Raw genomic sequence first — 21,007 nt, forward strand, 5'->3', positions numbered from 1 at the left:
TATAAGACTCTACCAAACATTCCATTCTCTCAACCTCTTTCCTTGTTAATTATTATTGTATTTGAAATCTATAATTTAAAATAACTGTAAATAAAACTGACATATGTCATTTAGAAAAAATAGCACCTTACAAGAAAAATAGCCAAATAGGCTTACTGTTTGCCAGCTATGAATGTAAATAAAAATATTAGGCTAAATTTATTCAGCATGAGAAATTGAGGGAAATGTTTAAACATTATTTACACACCAAAAAAACTATTTAACAAATATCTACTTTCTGAAAAAGGGCAAGATGCAGTGGAGACACAGAAGCACAACACAAAAATTTCTTTTCAAACAACTTTGTTCTAGCTTGAAAAATAAGACCTATAAATATCAGTTACAGAATAATGTTTAAATTAAAAATAATGAGATATAAATATCAAACATGTCTAAGATAAAGATGCAGTTAAATGTCAAATTAATAGCATAAATAATAAATTCTAAAAACTTAGAAAAAAGGATGCTGGGAATTAGGATAATTCATGAAAACCTCAATAAACTTCTATTTTCAAGGATCATAACAGTAAAGATAGCATGATGTGCTTAAGCTGTCCAGTAATGACTTATATAAACTGACCATCAGCAATCCTTCCCACCTTGTTTCTCAGTGATGTTTACAGCGTGAAATTGTGCATGTTGGGATTATTTACACCACAAAAATTGGCAGCCTCTACAAATTGGGACTTTTTGCCCTCAGAAAAATAGTTGATCAACATTTACTATCATATTATAATATGTAAGGAATTTTACCAACATCTAATTCATTTAATTTTTATCTTACAACAATGTTTGCAAATGAAGAAACTGAGGCCAAGAAGTTGAAATGACTTGAGTAAGTCACACTGTAAGTGGCAGATTCTGATCTTCAGGTTTGAGCCTAAGAACTCTTCCCACTTAGTATTGCTCCCGTATTAACAAAATTCATTTTTACTGATGACTTATCCTCTGATAATTTTACTGATTATCCTCAGATCATTTTACTGATGCATTTCCCTGGTAGCTCAGCTGGTGAAGAATCTGCCTGTGATGCAGGAAACCCTCATTTGATTCCTGGGTTGGGACGATCCCCTAGAGAAGGGATAGGTTATCTACTCCAATATTCCTGGGCTTCCCTGGTGGCTCAGCTGGGAAAGAATCTGCCTGCAATACGGGAGACCTGGGTTCAATCTCTGGATTGGGAAGATCCTCTGGAGAAGAGAATAGCTACCCACTCTAGTATTCTGGCTTGGAGAGTTCCATGGACCCCATGGATGCATGGGGTCACAAAGAGTCAGACACGACTGAGAGATTTTCACTTTCACTTTTATCCTCTGAACAAGCAAGAGTTGTTTGAATCTTGAATGGCCAGTGTATTGAGAGGCTAAGTCCAATAAGGAGCTTCCCAGGTGGTGCTAGTGGTAAAGAATCCTCCTGTCAATGCAAGATACACAAGAGATTCAACTTTGATCCCTGGGTCAAGAGGATCCACTGGAGTAGGAAAATTGTACCCCACTCTAGTATTCTTGTCTGGAAAATTCCATGGACAGAGGAGCCTGATGGGCTACAGTCCATGGGGCCACAAAGACTGTGATACAACTGAGCACACATCCAGTAAAGAACATTAACAATGGGAAAAAAACTCAGTGAAATCTGCTTATTTTTACACAACAAATACCCCAAGATACAGTGATTTACCATTTTAGGTTGTTCAGTTTTGTGGGTGAGGAATTTGGAAGGGTGAAGCTGGGGACTTCACATCTGGGTCTCAGATGATTGTAGTCAGATTTTAACTTGGACTGAGGTTATGTGGAACCTTGACTTGGGTAGGCTCTCAGACTGCCTGCTGAGAACCAGCTGTGAATGTGTATTGAAAATTCTATGTTTGGCTTCTTCAGCATGGAAGTCTCAGACTAATCAGATTTTGTACATGGTAGTTCAGTATCCCACCAACAAGCTCTGCAGTGAAAGAGGCAGAAGCCTTTCCTGGTGTCAGCTTGGAAAGTTCCAAAGTGCCCTCTCTACTGCGTTCTTTAGTGGTTGAAGCAATTATAAGCTCATCCAGATTCTAGGAAAGAGGACATTGATGTCACCTCACTATTAGAGATGTCTCAAAGAACTTTATGGCTGTTTTCTGTAAACCTGACCAATACTCTAATAAATGAAACCTTGACTTCTACAGTAGATTATTCTAACTTTCCCACCCTTGCTATCAACAAAGAAAAAGGGTAACTAAGATTCTTAAATCTAAATGCAACCAACAAAAACTCTGGGTGTGACTTTCTTTCCTCATCTTCTCATGTTCTTTATGAACTATTTTGACAGTCTGAAACAATATTTAAGGGTGAGATTCAATGAAGTGTAAGATACCATTCTTGATCTTAAGAAGCAATATAGTTGGGGAGACTTAATACTCACTCATGCATTCATTCTTTCAATTAGGATTCAGTTATCGAACACTTCCCCTGAGTCAAGTTTAGTACCAGGCACACGGAAAACAAAGAAAACCAGATATTGTCATTGACCTTAATAAGCTCACAAACTAATGGAACACAAACCATACACATGTATGAGGCAATCAAACATTTGATATATAGAGCTATGAACAAAATTCTGTGGGGTCCCAGACAAGAAAGCTGTGCAGTCTTGATAGTAGGAGTATGTAGAATTTCAAAGTTGATATTGGAAAACAAAAGTATGGATAATTAAGAAATGCATCCCAAGAAGTCTGTGCCAGTGTTTCCCATATTTGTGTTTAACATGTACATATCTAAAAGAGACATTGGCATCATACACAATGTTCCAGCCTCATTTATCTGATTTAAAAGAAGATGTAACTTTATAACTTCTGTATTCCATCAACTTACCAACTTTTTATTGATCGTATGACTGTTTTCTAGGCAGAGGAAAAGTAGAAAAGGATTCTACAAATGTTTCTAGAACCAAGACGTAATATAAATATATATCTGAAAAAAAGCAGTGTCTATAAAGGTGAACACCACATTTAAGAAACTTTCAGAAAGCTACTAAGGAAAAGTGCATATTAACAAATTGGAAAGCATGATTATTTATGAATGAATCACAATGTGTTTATATGCAGAATTAAAGAAGCACTGTTACTTCGAACATGATTACTAGGATTTAAATAAAATGGATCCAATGCTGTCTTAGCACATGCTAGGTCACCTTATTACTAAGATGTTGCTGTGGTTCAGTTGTTCAGTCAAGTCTGACTCTGTGACCCCATAGACTGCAGCACACCAGGCTTCCCTATCCTTCACCATCTCCTGGAGCTTACTCAAACTCATGTCCAGTCAGTGATGCCATTCGACCATCTGGTCCTCTGGCATCCTGTTTTCTTCCTGCCTTCAATCTTCCCCAGCATAGAGTTCTTTTCTAGTGACTCAGCTCTTTGCAACAAGTGGCCAAACTATTGCAGTTTCAACTTTAGCATCACATCTTCCAGTGAATATTCAGGATTGATTTCCTTTATAATTGACTGGTTTGATCTCCTTGCAGTCGAGGGACTCTCAAGAGTCTTCTCTAACACCAAAGTTCAAAACCATTAATTCTTCAACACTCAGCCTTCCTTATGGTCCAAATCTCACATCCATATACTGGAAAAACCAAAACTTTGACTAGATGGACATTTGTCGGCAAAGTAACATCTTTGCTTTCTAGTATGCTGCCTGGGTTTGTCATGGTTTTTCTTCCAAGGAGCAAGCATCTTTAATTTCATGGCTGAAGTCACCATCTGCATTTCAGAGCTCCAGAAGATAAAGATTGTCACTGTTTCTATTGTTTTCCCATTACTTGCCATGAACTGATAGGAACGGATGCCATTATTTCATTTTTTGAATGTTGAGTTTTAAACCACCTTTTTCACTCTCTTCTTTCACCTTCATCAAGAGGCTTTTCAATTCCTCCTCACTTTCTCTCATAAGGGTGGTGTCATCTGCATATCTGAGGTTATTGATATTTCTCCTGGCAATCTTGATTACAGCTTGTGCTTCATCCAGCTGTGCATTTCACAAGATGTACTCTGTATTTAATCACATGATTAAATAAGCAGGGTGACAATACACAGCCTTGACGTACTCCTTTCCCAATTTGGAACCAGTCTATTGTTCCATGTCTGGTTCTAACCGTTTCTTCTTGACCTGCATATTGATTTCTCAGGAGGCAGGTAAGGTGTTCTGGTATTTCCATCTCTTTAAGAATTTTCCACTGTTTGCTGTGATCCACACAGTCAAAGTCTTTAGCATAGTCAATGAAGCAGAAGATCTAGATGTTTTTCTGGAATTCTCTTGCTTTTACTATGATCCAGTGGATGTTGGCTATTTGATCTCTGGTTCCTCTGCCTTTTCTAAATCCAGTTTGAACATCTGGAAGCTCTCAGTTCATGTACTGTTGAACCCTAACTTGAAGAATTTTGAGCATTATTTTGCTAGAGTGAGAAATGAATGCAATTGTGTGGCAGTTTGAACATTCTTTGGCATTGCCTTTCTTTGGGATTAGAATGAAAACTGACCTTTTCCAGTCCTGTGGCCACTGTTGACTTTTCCAAATTTGCTGCCATATTGATTGCAGCACTTTCACAGCATCATCTTTTAGGATTTAAAATAGCTAAGCTGGAATTCCATCACCTCCACTATCTTTGATTGTCTTAGTGATGCTTCCTAAGACCCACTTGACTTCACAGTCCAGGGTCTGGCTCTAGGACATTGATCACACCATCATGGTTATCTGGGTCATTAAGATATTTTTGTATAGTTTTCCTATGTCTTCCTGGCACCTCTTCTTAATATATTCTGCTTCTGTTAGGTCCATGTCATTTCTGTCCTTTATTGCACTCATCTTTGCATGAAATATTCCCCTGGTATCTCTAGTTTTCTTGAAGAGATCTCTAGTATTTCCCATTCTATTGTTTTCCTCTATTTCTTCGCATTGTTCACTGATGGATGCTTCATATCTCTCCTTGCTATTTTTTGTAACTCTGTATTCAAATGGGTATATCTTTCATTTTCTTCTTTGCCTTTCACTTCTTTTCTTTTATCAGCTATTGGTAAGGCCTCCTCAGACAACCATTTTGCCTTTTTGCATTTCTTTGTCTTGGGGATGGTTTTTGCACTGCCTCCTGGACAATGTTAGGAACCTCTGTCCATAGTTCATCAGACAGTCTATCTACTAGTTCTAATCCCTTGAATCTATTTCTCACATCCACTGTATAGTCATAAGGGATTTGATTTAGGCCATACCTGAATGGTCTAGTGGTTTTACCTACTTTCTTCTATTTCAGTCTGAATTTTGCAATAAGAATTTCATCATTTGATCCACAGTCAACTCCCTGTCTTGTTTTTGCTGACTGTATAGAGTTTCTCTATCTTCGGCTGCAAAGAATATAATCAATCTGGTTTCAGTATTAATCATCTGATGATATCCATGTATAGAGTCATCTCTTGTGTTGTTGGAAGAGGGTGTTTGCTATGACCAGTGTGTTCTCTTGGCAAAACTCTGTTATCCTTTCCCCTACTTCATTTTGTACTCTAAGGTCAACCTTGCCTGTTATTCTAGGTATCTCTTGCCTTCCTACTTTTGCATTCCAGTCCCCTATGATGAGATGGGCATCTTGTTTTTGTGTTATTTCTAGAAGGTCTTGTTGGTCTTCATAGAACTATTCAGCTTCAGCTTCTTTGGTATTACTGGTCAGGGCATAGACTTGGATTATTGTGATGTTGAATGGTTTGCCTAAGAAAAAACAGAGATCATTCTGTCATTTTTGAGGTTGCACCAAAGTACTGCATTTCAAACTCCCTAAAAAAGGATTGATGATTATGAGAGTAACTATAATAATATGACAAGTAGTTAATGTAGAGCTTTAACACAATGGTGTCAATTTATTGAGATTCATCTGTCTCTGTGGCTTCTAGGGTTAAGTTAGCAAGATATCTGAGAAAAAATCACAGAAGGGACTTTGTGCAGAACCTACATAATGTGACTTGATAATTAGGAGTGTTTGACTTGGACAGCCCTTTTGTTCTTGCAATTTGCTTCTTTGTAGGTCTTATAGTTTTAAGAATTTTGAGAATTCATAACAGATTCTCAATATGCAGAAATATCAACTTACTGAATCATCAAACCTCAGAACTGATTTAGAAATCCTTACAACTCACTTCATAGAAATGTTCATTTTTTTTTTCTAACATGTATTTCAATAAGCCTGACTCCCTCCCTCCATTTAGTCTTTCACATTGAATCACTAAATCTGATTCTCTTTCCCTACTGGACCCCAGGTCAATCTGTTCATTTCTAAGTCTTGGGAGTGTCCAAAAAGTGCTAGGAAAGAGAGTTTCAGCCACTAGAGTGGTTTGCACTTACCCGACTGTACAGCAGTGGGGAGAGGTAACGTTAGAGTTAAGTGATTTTCAATCCAATATCCTCTATAGCTAAGTTGCTGTTAGTTCTGCATCATACAATTCTGTTACTGTCCTAACTGCTAGAGAAAGCGGTCATATCCCCCATAATAAGCTACGTGATGCTATAGTAATGATTCCTGACTTTGAGAGACTTCAAACAAAAAAAATATTTCTCAATCTTGCTCTATTGGCTTCTTAGCTTGGTAGCAACTCTGCACCATCTCACACCCACTCAGGGACTCAAGATGAGAGAACCTCCTCATCTATGATTTCACTGTGGTACGGAGGCAGGCACGTGACTTACCATATACTCTAACCAAGGCTTCTGCCCAAAAGGAAACACCTCACTCCTACTTGACTTCTGCATTACATCACAGTGACTGAAGTAAGTTACATGGCATGAGAGATTTCGGATCCCACCAGAACAATCGAAATACTGGTAACATCCCTAAAGATTGCCACACCTTATATATCTACCATTAGTAAGGAAAGACTTACTAACCCTAAGAGCAAAAATTTCAGCTATCTTTGCATGCTAAAGAATTATCTGTAGTTAACCCAGGGAGCTCAAACCCAGTGCTCTGTGACAACCTGGAGGGATAAGATGGGGTGGGAGGTGCCAAAAAGTTCTAGAGGGAGGGGATATGTGTATACCTAAGTCTGATTCATATTAATGTATGGCAGAAACCAACACAGTACTGTAAAACAATTATCTTCCAATTAAAAAATTTTTAAAAATCATCTGTAATTACTGTATCTTATGTATGAGTTCATCTCTGAGTGAGATAGCACCAATATTTACCATAAAATAGGTTTAAGATAGTATTTTTAAAAATCAGAAGCATGACTTTCATCAGTGAGGTATGCCTAAAACGTATCTATGGGAGAAAGCTCATCATCATTCATTTTACATGCTTCGATTTATCTCTGAGACTCTCTTGACAGTTACTGAACCTGGGGTAATACCCAGCCCATCACAAACAGATCTTGCTAGGAGCGTCTTAAGCTAATTTCTGCCTGGGGGCTCTGTGGTTTAATCATATCTCTTTCTCTCATTTGAGTTCCTGTTAGTGTTAGACTTCCTGGGGTATTGTACAATAGTCACTCTGAGCTGGCCTACCATGAGTTATTTAAATTTTTTTTCCCTCCTATCTAAGAAACTGCAGGGGAAGGTCAACCTAATCTCCACCTCTTCTCAACAGGACAGATTCTCTACAAATTGAGATTTGTAAACTTCAGTGGATCATGTTCTTCATTTCTTCCCAATGAAAATGCATTCTTTTTACAGAGGAGAAAAGGAAAGATATATCCATCTGAATGCAGAGCTGCAAAGAATAGCAAGAAAAGATAAGAAAGTCTTAAGTGATCAATGCAAATAGAGGAAAACAATAGAATGGGAAAGACTAGAAACCTCTTCAAGAAAACTAGAGACACCAAGGGAACTTTTCATGGAAAGATGGGCACAAAAAGGACAGAAATGGTATGGACCTAACAGAAGCAGAAGATATTAAGAAGAGGTGGCAAGAATACATAGAAGAAATATACAGAAAAGATCTTCATGACCCAGATAACCACAATGGTGTGATTACTCACCTAGAGCCAGACATTCTGGAATGTGAAGTCAAGTGGGTCTTAGGAAGCATCGCTATGAACAAAACTAGTGGAAACAATGTAATTCCAGCAGAGCTATTTCACATCCTAAAAGATGAAGCTGTGAAAGTGCTGCACTCAATATGCCAGCAAATTTGGAAAACTCAGCAGTGGCCACAGGACTGGAAAATGTCAGTTTTCATTCCAGTCCCAAAGAAAGGCAATGTCAAAGAATGTTCAAACTACCACACAATTGCAATCATCTCATATGCTAGCAAATTTTTGCTCAAAATTCTCAAAACAGGGCTTCAACAGCATGTGAAACAGAAACCTTCAGATGTTCAACCTGGATTTAGAAAAGGTAGAGGAACTAGAGATTAAATTGTCAACATCTGTTGGATTATAGAAAAAGCAAGAAAATTCCAGAAAAACATCTAGATCTTCTGCTTCATTGACTATGCTAAAGCCTTTGACTGTGTGGATCACACCAAATAGTGGAAAATTCTTAAAGAGATGGAGATTCCAGACCAACTTACCTGCCTCCTGAGAAAATCTGTATGCAGATCACAAAGCAACAGTTAGAACCGGACGTGGAAAAACAGACTGGTTCCAAATTGGGAAAGGGGTACATCAAGGCTGTGCACTGTCACCCTGCTTATTTAACTTATATGCAGAGTACATCAGGAAAATGCCAGGCTGGATGAAACAAAAGCTGGAATCAAGATTTCCAGGAGAAATATCAATAACCAGATATATAGATGACACCACTCATGACAGAAAGTGAGGAGGAACTGAAGAGCCTCTTGATGAAAGTGAAAGAGGAGAGTGAAAAAGCTGACTTAAAACTCTACATTCAAAAAGCAAAGATCATGACAACTGGTCCCATCTCTTCATGGCAAATAGATGGGGAAATAATAGAAAAAGTGACAGACTTTATTTTCTGGGGCTCCAAAATCACTGCAGCTAGTGACTGCAGCCATGAAATTAAAAGACAGTAGCTCCTTGGAAGAAAAGATATGACCAACCAAGACAGCATATTAAAAAGCAGAGATATTATTTTGCCAACAAAATTCCATCTAGTCAAAGCTTTGGTTTTTCCAGTAGTATGGACCATAAGGAAGGTTGAGCATTGAAGAATTGTTGGTTTTGAACTTTGGTGTTGGAGAAGACTCGAGTCCCTTGGACTGCAAGGAGATCAAGCCAGTCAATTATAGAGGAAATCAATACTGAATATTCATTGGAAGGACTGATGCTGAAGCTGAAGCTCCAGGACTTCGGCCACCTGATGTGAAGGACTGACTTGGAAAGATTGAAGTCAAGAAGTGAAAGGGATGACACAGGATAAGATAGTTGGATGTCATCACCAACTGGATGTACATGAGTTTGAGAAAGCTCTGGGAGTTGGTGATGGATAGGAAAGTTTGGCATGCTGCAGTTCATGGGGTCTCAAAGAGCTGGGTACAACTTAGTGACTGACCAACAAGATGTTACTGCTGACCAAGTCAGAGCACAATGTATATCTGGGGTGAAGGAAAATTAGAAGCATAGTTCTAAGAAGACTGTGTTTCCTGATTCAAGTCCTCAAATATCTTCCTTTTTGCCCTGTTTAGCCACAAATTTTTTTCTAGTTTTGCTTTTTATTTGTTTAATCTAGTTACTGTTTGAGTGACAAAGTCACATTTAGAAATGTATTACATGATACCACTAATTCCACCAGAAAGTGTCATATTTCACTAATGACAAAAATATGGATGATGCACTAATTCAGCTTAAATGCTATTTGTTAATATAATTATATAACTTGAAACTATAATTATCCTTACTACTTTATATGTGCACAATATTTTCAGAGATATTTCTTTCAGAGAATTATTTTTTAGCTGACAGTTTCTCTTCCAACATTTAACTTTCTGTGACTATTAGGTGTATTTACTTAGCTAATACTTTTTGACACAAAGAATGGACCCACTTATTTTTAAAGCTGAGGAACTTAATCCAGTTCACTCATTATTTTACCAGTGAGAATATTAAGGTTCTGAAAGTTTTTTTACACCAAGGGAAGAGAAATTTCTGGGAAGTCTTTGTAAACTAAAAACATTCAATAGGCAATATAAAGGAAAAACAATGGCATTATATAATAGTAATCACTTCCTAATTTATGTTTGAAAATTTATTTCTGTGACTTTTTAAAAGATACATAGAATAAAGTATAGATTAACTGGATTGGTTTTAAATTAACATGTATGATATGATCATTTTGTCAGGGCTCCCTAGAGTCTGTGTTAAGAAAGATTCCGAGGTTTTACAATAGGATTCTGTGATTGATTGGTTATAACTTCCCTGGTTCAAGGAATGAGAGAAATAGGACATAAACCCTTCTTTGTCCAGCCTGAGGTAATTCATAATAAAAGCAACCAGAAGAGATTGAATGTGAATACTATAGCTTATTTTTGTTCATGACTATAAAGAGTAGCTAACATGTTGGTTAGCTTTTTTTTTTTTTTTTTTTTTTTATTAGTTGGAGGCTAATTACTTCACAACATTTCAGTGGGTTATGTCATACATTGATATGAATCAGCCATGGATTTACACGTATTCCCCATCCCGATCCCCCCTCCCACCTCCCTCTCCACCCGATTCCTCTGGGTCTTCCCAGTGCACCAGGCTGGAGCACTTATCTCATGCATCCCACCTGGGCTGGTGATCTGTTTCACCATAGATAGTATACATGCTGTTCTTTTGAAATATCCCACCCTCACATTCTCCCACAGAGTTCAAAAGTCTGTTCTGTATTTCTGTGTCTCTTTTTCTGTTTTGCATATAGGGTTATCGTTACCATCTTTCTAAATTCCATATATATGTGTTAGTATGCTGTAATGTTCTTTATCTTTCTGGCTTACTTCACTCTGTATAAGCGGCTCCAGCTTCATCCATCTCATTAGGACTGGTTCAAATGAGTTCTTTTTAATGGCTGAGTAATATTCCATGGTGTATATGTACCACAGCTTCCTTATCCATTCATCTGCTGATGGGCATCTAGGTTGCTTCCATGTCCTGGCTATTATAAACAGTGTTGCGATGAACATTGGGGTGCGCGTGTCTCTTGTAAAAGAATGAAACTAGAACACTTTCTAGTACCATACACAAAAATAAACTCAAAATGGATTAAAGATCTAAATGTAAGACCAGAAACTATAAAACTCCTAGAGGAGAACATAGGCAAAACACTCTCCGACATAAATCACAGCAAGATCCTCTATGACCCACCTCCCAGAATATTGGAAATAAAAGCAAAACATGTTGGTTAGCTTTGTGTGTTCCATGTTCCTGTGAATATGATGGGCAGTTTGTTTCTAAGGAGTTTTAAAGTTGTTTTTGAAATTCAGAACAAGAGAAATAAAATGTATTGGTAGTCACTTTGCACAGGTTAGAAAAGAGAAGTATAATGGAGGTAATTGTTATCTAATGATTTCCTGAAATCCTTGGGATCTACCAAAGAAGGACAACTCTAAGAGTGTTTCTGAGAGCAGAAAGAGTATTCTCTAAAAAGAGAATACCTCCCATACAATTTATTTTTGAAAGAGCTGTATGCAAAGTTATATACCAAATAAAAAGAACATTGTAATTTACAGTGAGGGAAATCCTAAGGGATGGTCTTTGAAGATAGCTTTGAAATGTGGCTATTTTTTTTCTAGTCTGTAAGTAGTGAGGAGAGTGAAAATTGTTGCAGAGGAAACAAAGAGAATTTACAAAGCATGTGTTATAAAATTGCTCTGGATGTAGAGACAGTGAAAAGGTAATGAATTCTTGACAATCAAGGACACACAAGTTAACAAAGAACCCAATCAAAAATATCATAGAATGTACTGTAGGCAATTTTTACCAGAAAAATTTTCCTATACCATGAAAAAAGTATGTTTGATATACTCATATTTATTTTACTTTTCAGGGTACATGAAAATTTTTCTGGGAATGGACATTAGATTTCCAAAAAAAATTCTCTAAGGATGGTGGTCAAGACAAAAAATAATTTAAAAAGACCTGGACAAGGCAGACTATGCAGGGAAATTATAATTCTGTTTTGTTTGTTTCTTAATCTATAGAATCAAAAGTAAAAATAGCATATTTACACATGTGTTTGTTTTTTCTAGAACTGATTCCCTATAAGACTTAAAAAGACCAGGAACACAAGGAAAAATTTTGGGGAAAAAAAGAAAAACTATTTACCTATAATTCCATCTTAGAGGTTAGTAAAGATGGTACGCTCATTAAAAAAAAAAATCAAAAACAGGACAGAATTAAAAATCTGAGAACAAAGAAGAAATGTTACGGAATTCAAACTATGCTAAAACAAATTAGTGTAATAGTTGAATGACAAAGTTAGGAAATATCCCATAAAGCAGAACAATCCATGAAAGATAGATAAAAAAGGAAAGAAAAAGCTAATAAAATACAGGATAAGGGGATAGGGGAATCAGCCCAGGCAATTCAATATTTGTGTAGACACCCAGCAAAGAATAATAGAGGTAAGAGAATAACTCATCAAAGAGCTAATAAAAGGTCATTTCCCAAGATTCATGGGCTCATTCAGTGAGTTTTCAACACAATGGAAGAAAAAGGACTTACCGTTAGTTTCCAGCATCATGAAATTTCTTCAAAGAGCAGATTCTAAAAACTTCCATAAAAATATTACATTAAAGGAAACAGAAATTAGAATGCTTTCATGTTTAACATGGCAATATGGGAAGCTGAGAGCCACAAGACTAGAATCTTCCAAATTCCTGTGGACTTATTTCTCCCAACTGTCCAGGTATCTACTGCTGCATGACAAACCATCCCCAAACCCCAAGTTATGTGCTTTGCTCACAAACCTACGATTTGGATAAGGCTTAGCAGGAATGACTTGGATGCTTCCTGGGATAACTAGAAAGAACAGGAGGATCTGGTTCCAAGTGACCTCACCCACATGGCTGGTGAGTTGGTGCTGGTTAGACTCCTCTCCATGCAGGAGACTCCACTAGGTGGTCTGCGTTTTCTCATAGCATGCTGGCTGGGTTCCAAAAGCCAAGTGTTCCAACGGAAGACAAAAGAAAACAAAAAACCAAGTGAAACCTTTGTAACTGGTGTGCCCTAGCCTTGATGGTCACAGAGTTACTACCTGCATAGTTATAATAAGTCCGTCCAGATTCAAGGACAGAGAACAGTGACCACTATGAGAGGAATGTCAGAATTATATTCTAAGAGCTTGTGAGATGGGATGGTTTAGTGATTTGAGGAAATGCAGTCTGCCACATCAACCTAAAATCCCATACCCAGAGACAGTGTTAACTAAGTGCAAGGGTTGAATGAAGACAGTTTCCAGACATGTTGGAGTCAGTTTGCCTTCCATGTACTTATTCTCAGGAAGCTATATAAAAATGCTTACCTAAGACATGATAGTAACCAACCAAGACACTGATTGAAATCTAGGAAAGCAGAGACTTGACTCTACAGAGAGATAAAGAGCTCCCATGATGGTGAAGCATTGCCTTGGAATGGCAGCTGTGTGTCACCCAGAAAGACCAACCATCTGAGATCAGAGCAGGGCAGAAGATTCTGGAAATGATGACTACAAATATATAAAATTTTATAATGCAATGAGCTTGATTGTATTAAGGGAAGTTTAATCAATTAAGGAAGAAGAATTTGAAGTTAAGGTAGATGGGCACACAGAAAACAAACTAAACAAAGAAATAAGACTCTCAGATTCAAGGAAAAGAAAGAATTTTGCAAGAAAGTAAAAGTTATCATGGTGTACTATATGATTTCATTGAGAATAGTGTTTATAAGGTCATGAAAATGTCAATATTATACAACCAAAATTGTTTTATTCTATTGGAAGAAGGGAGATGGAGGTGTTTGGTTGGAATGTTTAGGTGTATCTAGGTTGACAGTGAAGCAGGGGGATTAAGGAGAACTAAATTATTATCCTCTATCGTGATATGTCTAGTTCAGTTCAGTCGCTCAGTTGTGTCCAACTCTTCGTGACTTCATGAATCACAGCATGCCAGGCCTCTCTGTCCATCACCAACTCTCAGAGTTTACTCAGACTCATGCCAATCGAGTCAGTGATGCCATCCAACCATCTCATCCTCTGTCATCCCCTTCTCCTCCTGCCCCCAATCCCTCCCAGCATCAGGGTCTTTTCCAATGAGTCAACACTTTGCATGAGGTGGCCAAAGTATTGGAGTTTCAGCTTCAATATCAGTCTTTCCAATGAACACCCAGGACTGATCTCCTTTAGGATGGACTGGTTGGATCTCCTTGCAGTCCAAGGGACTCTCAAGAGTCTTCTCCAACACCACAGTTCAAAAGCATCAATTTTTCGGTGCTCAGCTTTCCTCACAGTCCAACACTCACATCCATACATGACTACTGGAAAAACCATAGCCTTGACCAGACGGACCTTTGTTGGCAAAGTAATGTCTCTGCTTTTTAATATGCTATCTAGGTTGGTCATAACTTTCCTTCCAAGGAAGATATATATGTCTAATTTTGAAAAAATCAGGTAAATATATTTTTTAGAGATATTGATACATAAATCTATAAAAAATGCTGGGAATGTTTGCCTCTGGGAAAAGGACATTTTGTTTCAGTGGAAATTGGCATGGATGACAGGGGAATAAAAAGGGTGTGATTTTCACAAGTCTTATAAAACTATTTGACTATTAAGAATAAGTGGCTCAAATGGTAGAGGGTCTCCCTGCAATGCAGGAGACCTGGGTTCGATTCCTGGGTTGGGAAGATCCCCTGGAGAAGGGAATGGCAGCCTGCTCTTGTATTCTTGCCTGGAGAATCCCGTGGACACAGGAGCCTGTTGGGCTAAAGACCATGGGGTCGCAAAAAGTCATACAGGACTGAGTGACTAACACTTCTTTTCTTTGGGTTTGGACAGGACACTGTGCTCTCCAGTTGCTGCAGTCACTGTCATGTGCGTGGCCAAGGTCTGTGTGAGGGAAGTGTAGAGGGATTGGCTTGTAAAAGGACAGTCACATCACTCCTCTCCTCCTCTAGAAGCAGCCTGGGCCTCTCCTGAAGTTGCAGGTGCACCATCAGCTGCCCTGAATACCCAGGGCTGGTGGAGCAAGAAGGAGCTGCACCAAAGGTATCCTCACTTTCTGGCTCCTGCCTCCATGGCCTTGGAGGAGAGACTCCCCTGTTTAAACACAACCTTTGATAAATGGGGGAGAAATAACTATCATATCCAGAAAACTCATCAAGCTTCCTCGGAAATATGAATGTAAATAAAATATTGATTAAAAGCTAAAAGGATTTTAATTAGGTTACTTAGTTTAATAGTTTAATTTGGCAAAAACAGACAGCTTGGACAAGGTTCTTTGTGTAAGCACATTCTAAATCACTAATTAAAATTTCAGATGGCAATCTGAGATTAGCAAAAGGATCTTCAAAGGCAAGCAGGATGCTCATTTATTTTAAAACTCAAAGCAATATGAAGATGTTACTTTGAGTCCTTTATCTAAAATAATGTGAAACCTTGGATGTATTGAAACCCACTTTGACCCATACACCATCTGTAATTAATTCATATTGAACAGAAAGCATAATTTGGCAGGCCCACATCACATGTATTCTACTTCTGTGGAAGAATCACCTATATTTATAATAGAATAGATAAAAATCAGCTTTCTAAGAAACAGCTTTATTACACAGGAAAAATAGTCTCTTCAACATACAAAACTTGCAGCAGAATAAAATGTTATTTTTCAGTCTAATTCAGGTAGTACACAAACGATTTTGAAGTGAAACACCCAAAGACCCAAAGAAGCTCTACTTGGAATCTCTATTAGGTAATTACATACCAATATACTGAATGGTATTTGCCAGGTGGCACTAGTGGTAAAGAACCCACCTGCCAATGCAGAAGACATAGAAGACAAAGGTTTGATCCCTGAGTCAGGAAGATCCCCTGGAGGAGGACATGGCAGCCCACTCCAGTATTCTTGCCTGGAGAAGTCCATGGACAGAAGAGCCTGGAAGCCTATACAGTCCACAGGGTCACAAAGAGGCATGACTGAACTAACTTAGCATGCATGCATACTGAGTGGCACACCTCAAGGTCAAAGCTAAGTCTGTGCTTAAGACAGAGTATATCAGTTGAGAACAGTGATTACAAGGACAGACTTTGGAGCCACACATTTCTTGATTCAATTTTTGGTTTGTCACTTATTGGTCACATGACCTTGAGCAATTTAGATAGCATTCTTATGCCTTGGTTTCCATGTTTATGACATAGAAATTATAGTAATTATACTCACCTTACAGGGTTGTTATGAGGATGAAAAAGAATAAATTTCAAGCACAACACATGAAGCTATGGGATGTAATCAGGATAAATGTTAATCATATAAATATGAAAGGGACTCTTGAGAGTCCTTTGGACTGCAAGGAGATCAAACCAGTCAATCCTAATGGATATCAGTCCTGAATATTCATTGGAAAGACTGATGCTGAAGCTGAAACTCCAATACTTTGGCCACCTGATGTGAAGAATTGACTCATTGGAAAAGACCCTGATGCTGGGAAAGATTGAAGGTAGGAGGAGAAGGGGACAACAGAGGATAAGATGATTGGATGGCATCACCGACTCAATGAACATGAGTTTAAGCAAGCTCCGGGGGTTGGTGATGGACAGGGAAGCCTGGTGTGTCACAGTCCATGGGGTCGCAAAATAGTTGGACATGACTGAACTGAACTGAACTGAACTAATAAATGTGAAAAGCTGATATAATTAGGATGATGATAGAATTGCAGAAAATTGAAAATCTATATTTTTGATGAGAGATGAATGAGGGTAAACAGCATGGGCTCTGCTTTAAAATAGACTTAGATTCAAATCCTATCTCTCACATTCACTGGCTCTGTGTATCTTAAGCAAGTTAGTTAACTTCTCTGTGTTTCATTTCTCTTCTTGTATAAATGATAACCACACCTAACTTAGAGCATTGTTGAGGAGGCCATGATATAATGATGTTAGAGCTCTATACAAAGTTTGACCCTTTCTGAAATAAATGTAAAGGTGGAGGATTCACATCTTGTGACCTGTCCTATAACAATTTATTGAAGCGATGATTCACAAGGTGGCTACTTCCATTAACACAAATTCTGTAGGAAGGACTTCATTGGTGTGCTGTTTTTAAATTAGCCACCCAAACACAGAAGGGCCTGAGCAAGCCCTGAAATAATGCAAGTCCATCCCTGATCTATTACAAGGGAGACAGCATTTCCGTTCATTCAAAGATTAATCAACTGATCCACGATGCTGGTATTTACATAAAGGTCATTTTGGCTTTTGTACAAGTCATGGACCTGTGGACATGACATTTACTTTTCTTTAGACAATTTCAGAAAAAGTGCTGACTGTACATCTAGACTTCTTGGCTGTTCATGACCTCCGTCCAGACATTTGACTGATAACGAGATAGCATATTGAAGTTCTTCTGGGAAATTAGTTTCCAGACAAATTCTCCAACATATTTCACTGATACCACGAGTGAATGGGGAGGAGAGCATCAGTTCTAGATTAGTTAACATGCTTTCTATGACTAATGACAGTCAATATGGCAACCGTACACCACTATCATTATCCCGTTTTAAAATAAGTTTTTATATATAGACCAACAATAATGGTGATTAAAGACCTTGCAGAAAGGGGGGAACTTTGTTTATACATGTTTTCAAAGAACTGAGATACTTAATCTGATTCATTATCTTAATCCATTGTGTCATAAGGAAATTAGATATGGTTTAAAGATTACACCTATTTGTGTTAGCTAAATATTTCTCTTTATCATTCAAAGTTTTCCATTTCTCTTTTGATGCCACCTTTGAGTTTTATTTTGTCTTCAATTAAGGCACTTTCTAAGTAAGTCACCATTTAATCCTTCAAAAATGCAGCTTCTGTTGGAACCTTGTAATCTTTTTTTCTAATCACTTGCCACAGCCATAGTCTTGTCTTTGCCATTCAATCAATCAATGTGTATTTTTGAATGTATGGCATGTGCCCAATTTGCTATTAACAGCAACACAGAGGAAGAGAAGCATTGGAAGGGTCTAAGAGGTAAGAGCAGTGTATTATAAATAGAGAAAAATGTAAGCAGTATATATTAATGTAGATGTTAAGGTTGCATTAATGTTATGAGGAGGAAATGGCAACCCACTCCAGTATTCTTGCCTGGAAAACTCTATGGACAGAGGAGCCTGGCCAGCTATAGTCTGTGGGATCACAGAGTCAGACACGACTTAGTGACTAAACCACCACCATGTTAACACATATTAACATATATTTCCATATAACATAAAACACTTAATTGCATAGTTCAAGAGGTATGTGAAAAAGATGGCCCATTAAAATATACTTATAGAAAACCAGGTGAGGGTTCAGTCTTCTTTCCTGAATATGATTCCAGGTCACTTCATTCTGTCCCCCCACATGTACCTTGTATGACTTTATAACTTTATAGTAACAAAATGAAAATCACTTCTCATACACACAAAATATTTCATTATTGTGTACACATGTCCATCCTTCAGAATCCCGCTTCCTTCCATGATAAAAACATATGTATCTAATTATTCTTTTTTCTATGGTTGGTAAAGTAGATTATGTCGTGCAAAGCAATCAGTGGCCAGGTTTCATGATACATGGCAATCATTGGCCACAAAGTCTTCTTCTCAGACAAAAGCCGAGTCCTATTAGTATTCAGTGAATCCTTGACAAAGCCACCAGGCAGCTCTTTATCTGTCATTATCGGCTCTTCTTTGATGAAACCACTATCTTGGAAAATGCATCTGTCTTCCTTGGAAGATTGTTAAGCACTGGAGAGTGAACAAACCTGGCATTTCTGGGCATCGTGGCTTTGCTCTGAATAGCAACCGATGTCAGAAGGTGTGCATGGTATCTCTGTTCAGCCTGATACCAAATTAGAAGCTGATATAACCAATTTCAAAACCAGCTTTTGTTCACGGGGTAAAAACTCCCTCAATCTAATAGATGTCCTAATGGATGCTCCTCATTTTTCCATTTTTTCATAAGACTGACAAAAAAGAATAAAAATTGTTCTGATTAAGCAAAAGGATAATGAAGTTTTAACTCAAGCTTCATTTTAGATCAACCTGTTGGAATATTATAGACAATGAAATGGTGGTTTAGTGGTTCCTGGGACCTGACGTTATTCTTCAGTGCTCTAACAGACATTTAAAAAATATCATCCTTCCCATCCACTCTGAAGTTCTGTTTTGGATTCCCTCCCGCCAGTCTCCAGAGTCACCAGGCTAAAGTGTAGCAGCGGTGTCTTTGGCTTCCCCAGGGTTATAATTTTGTAGAGTCTTGTTTCCACTATGAACTTAATTATCAAAGTCTTATAAAATGGAGCAGGTAGTCTTTTTCCCAACTTCCCCAACCATACCTTTATTTCATTTTAACCAGTCATAAGATCTGACATATTAATAAAGGGTTAGAACTATTGCTTCAAAGCCTGGATGGAAACATGACTTGCGTCTCTTGCATAACATGTACTTAAATGGTAATGTCAGATCCAGGAAACAGTACTGATTCCAACACTTTGCTGACAATCCCACAAGAAAAGCAGGCAGGCTGCCATTCTACCAAGAGCCACAAACTCAAACAGAATGACAGACACTCACAAAGCACTTGCTATGTGTAGGAGCTCCTCCTCGGCCTTTGCATGTAGTGAATTCATTCCATCTTCATACACATTTATGAGGAAGGTATCATTGCTTTCATCATATCAAAGATAGAAAAATGAAAGCAAAGAGAATATTAAGGAATTTCCCCAAGTTTGCAGCACTAGTAAGTGATGGCAGAGGGAGTTGCAGCCAAGTCGTATTGCACAAGAGTCGACCTCATTAACTACTGCTCAGCTGTGAAAATCCAGATCTCTATGGCCAGTGTAAAGTCATAGGAATGAACAAAGTGGACAATCCCAGCTTACTGTATATTTTTTTTAATTGGATGAAGTTTTTTTTTTTTTTTTTTGGAGGATAATTGCTTTACACTGCTATGTTTGTTTCTACCCTACAACAATGTGAATCAGTCATAAATAAATGTGTATTTATACATTTATACATTATATTTATACATAAATATGTATATATATATGTATATCCTTCCTCTTGAGCCTCCCTCCCCCAATCCCACTGCTCTAGAGCACCAATCACAGTGCACCAGACTAAAACTTAGCTTACTGTTGAAGGAACAATAAGGAATGCAAACCTGGTATGATATGTTCCTAAACAGAAATAGAAATCTGAAACCTGGTTTGCTTCTGTGAAGTCTCTTGCTTTTAAAATATCGGGCACTGACTTTAAAATGTTTTTGAACACCATTTTTTGGAAAACACCACAAACTTCTGAGAACCAGAGTTTACAAACTCCCCTTTAAAACACATTTTGTGTTGTTCAGTTGCTAAGATGTGTACAACTCTTTTCGACTCCACAGACTGTAGCAGTCCAGTCTCCTCTGTCCTCCACCAGCTCCCAAAATTTGCTCAAATTCATGTCCATTAAGTCAGTGATGCTATCCAACCATCTCATACTCTGCCACCTACCCCCTCCTCCTTTTGCCCTCAATCTTTCCCAGCATCAGGGTCTTTTCCAATGAGCCAGCTCTTTGCATCAGGTGGCCAAAGTATTGGAGCTTCAGCATCAGTACTTCAGATGAATACTCAGGGATGATTTTCTTTAAGATTGACTGGATTGATCTCCTTGCTGTCCAAGGAACCCTCAAGAATCTTCTCCAGCACCAAAATTGGAAAGCATTACTTCAACGCGTAGCCTTCTTTGTTGTCCAATTCTCACATCCATACATGACTACTGGAAGAACCATAGCTTTGACTGTACATACCTTTGTCCGCACAGTGATGTCTCTGCTTTTTAACATGCTATCTAGATTTGGAATAACTTTT

Source organism: Dama dama, chromosome 8, assembly GCF_033118175.1.
Source record: "Dama dama isolate Ldn47 chromosome 8, ASM3311817v1, whole genome shotgun sequence".
Classification (NCBI taxonomy): Eukaryota; Metazoa; Chordata; class Mammalia; order Artiodactyla; family Cervidae; genus Dama; species Dama dama.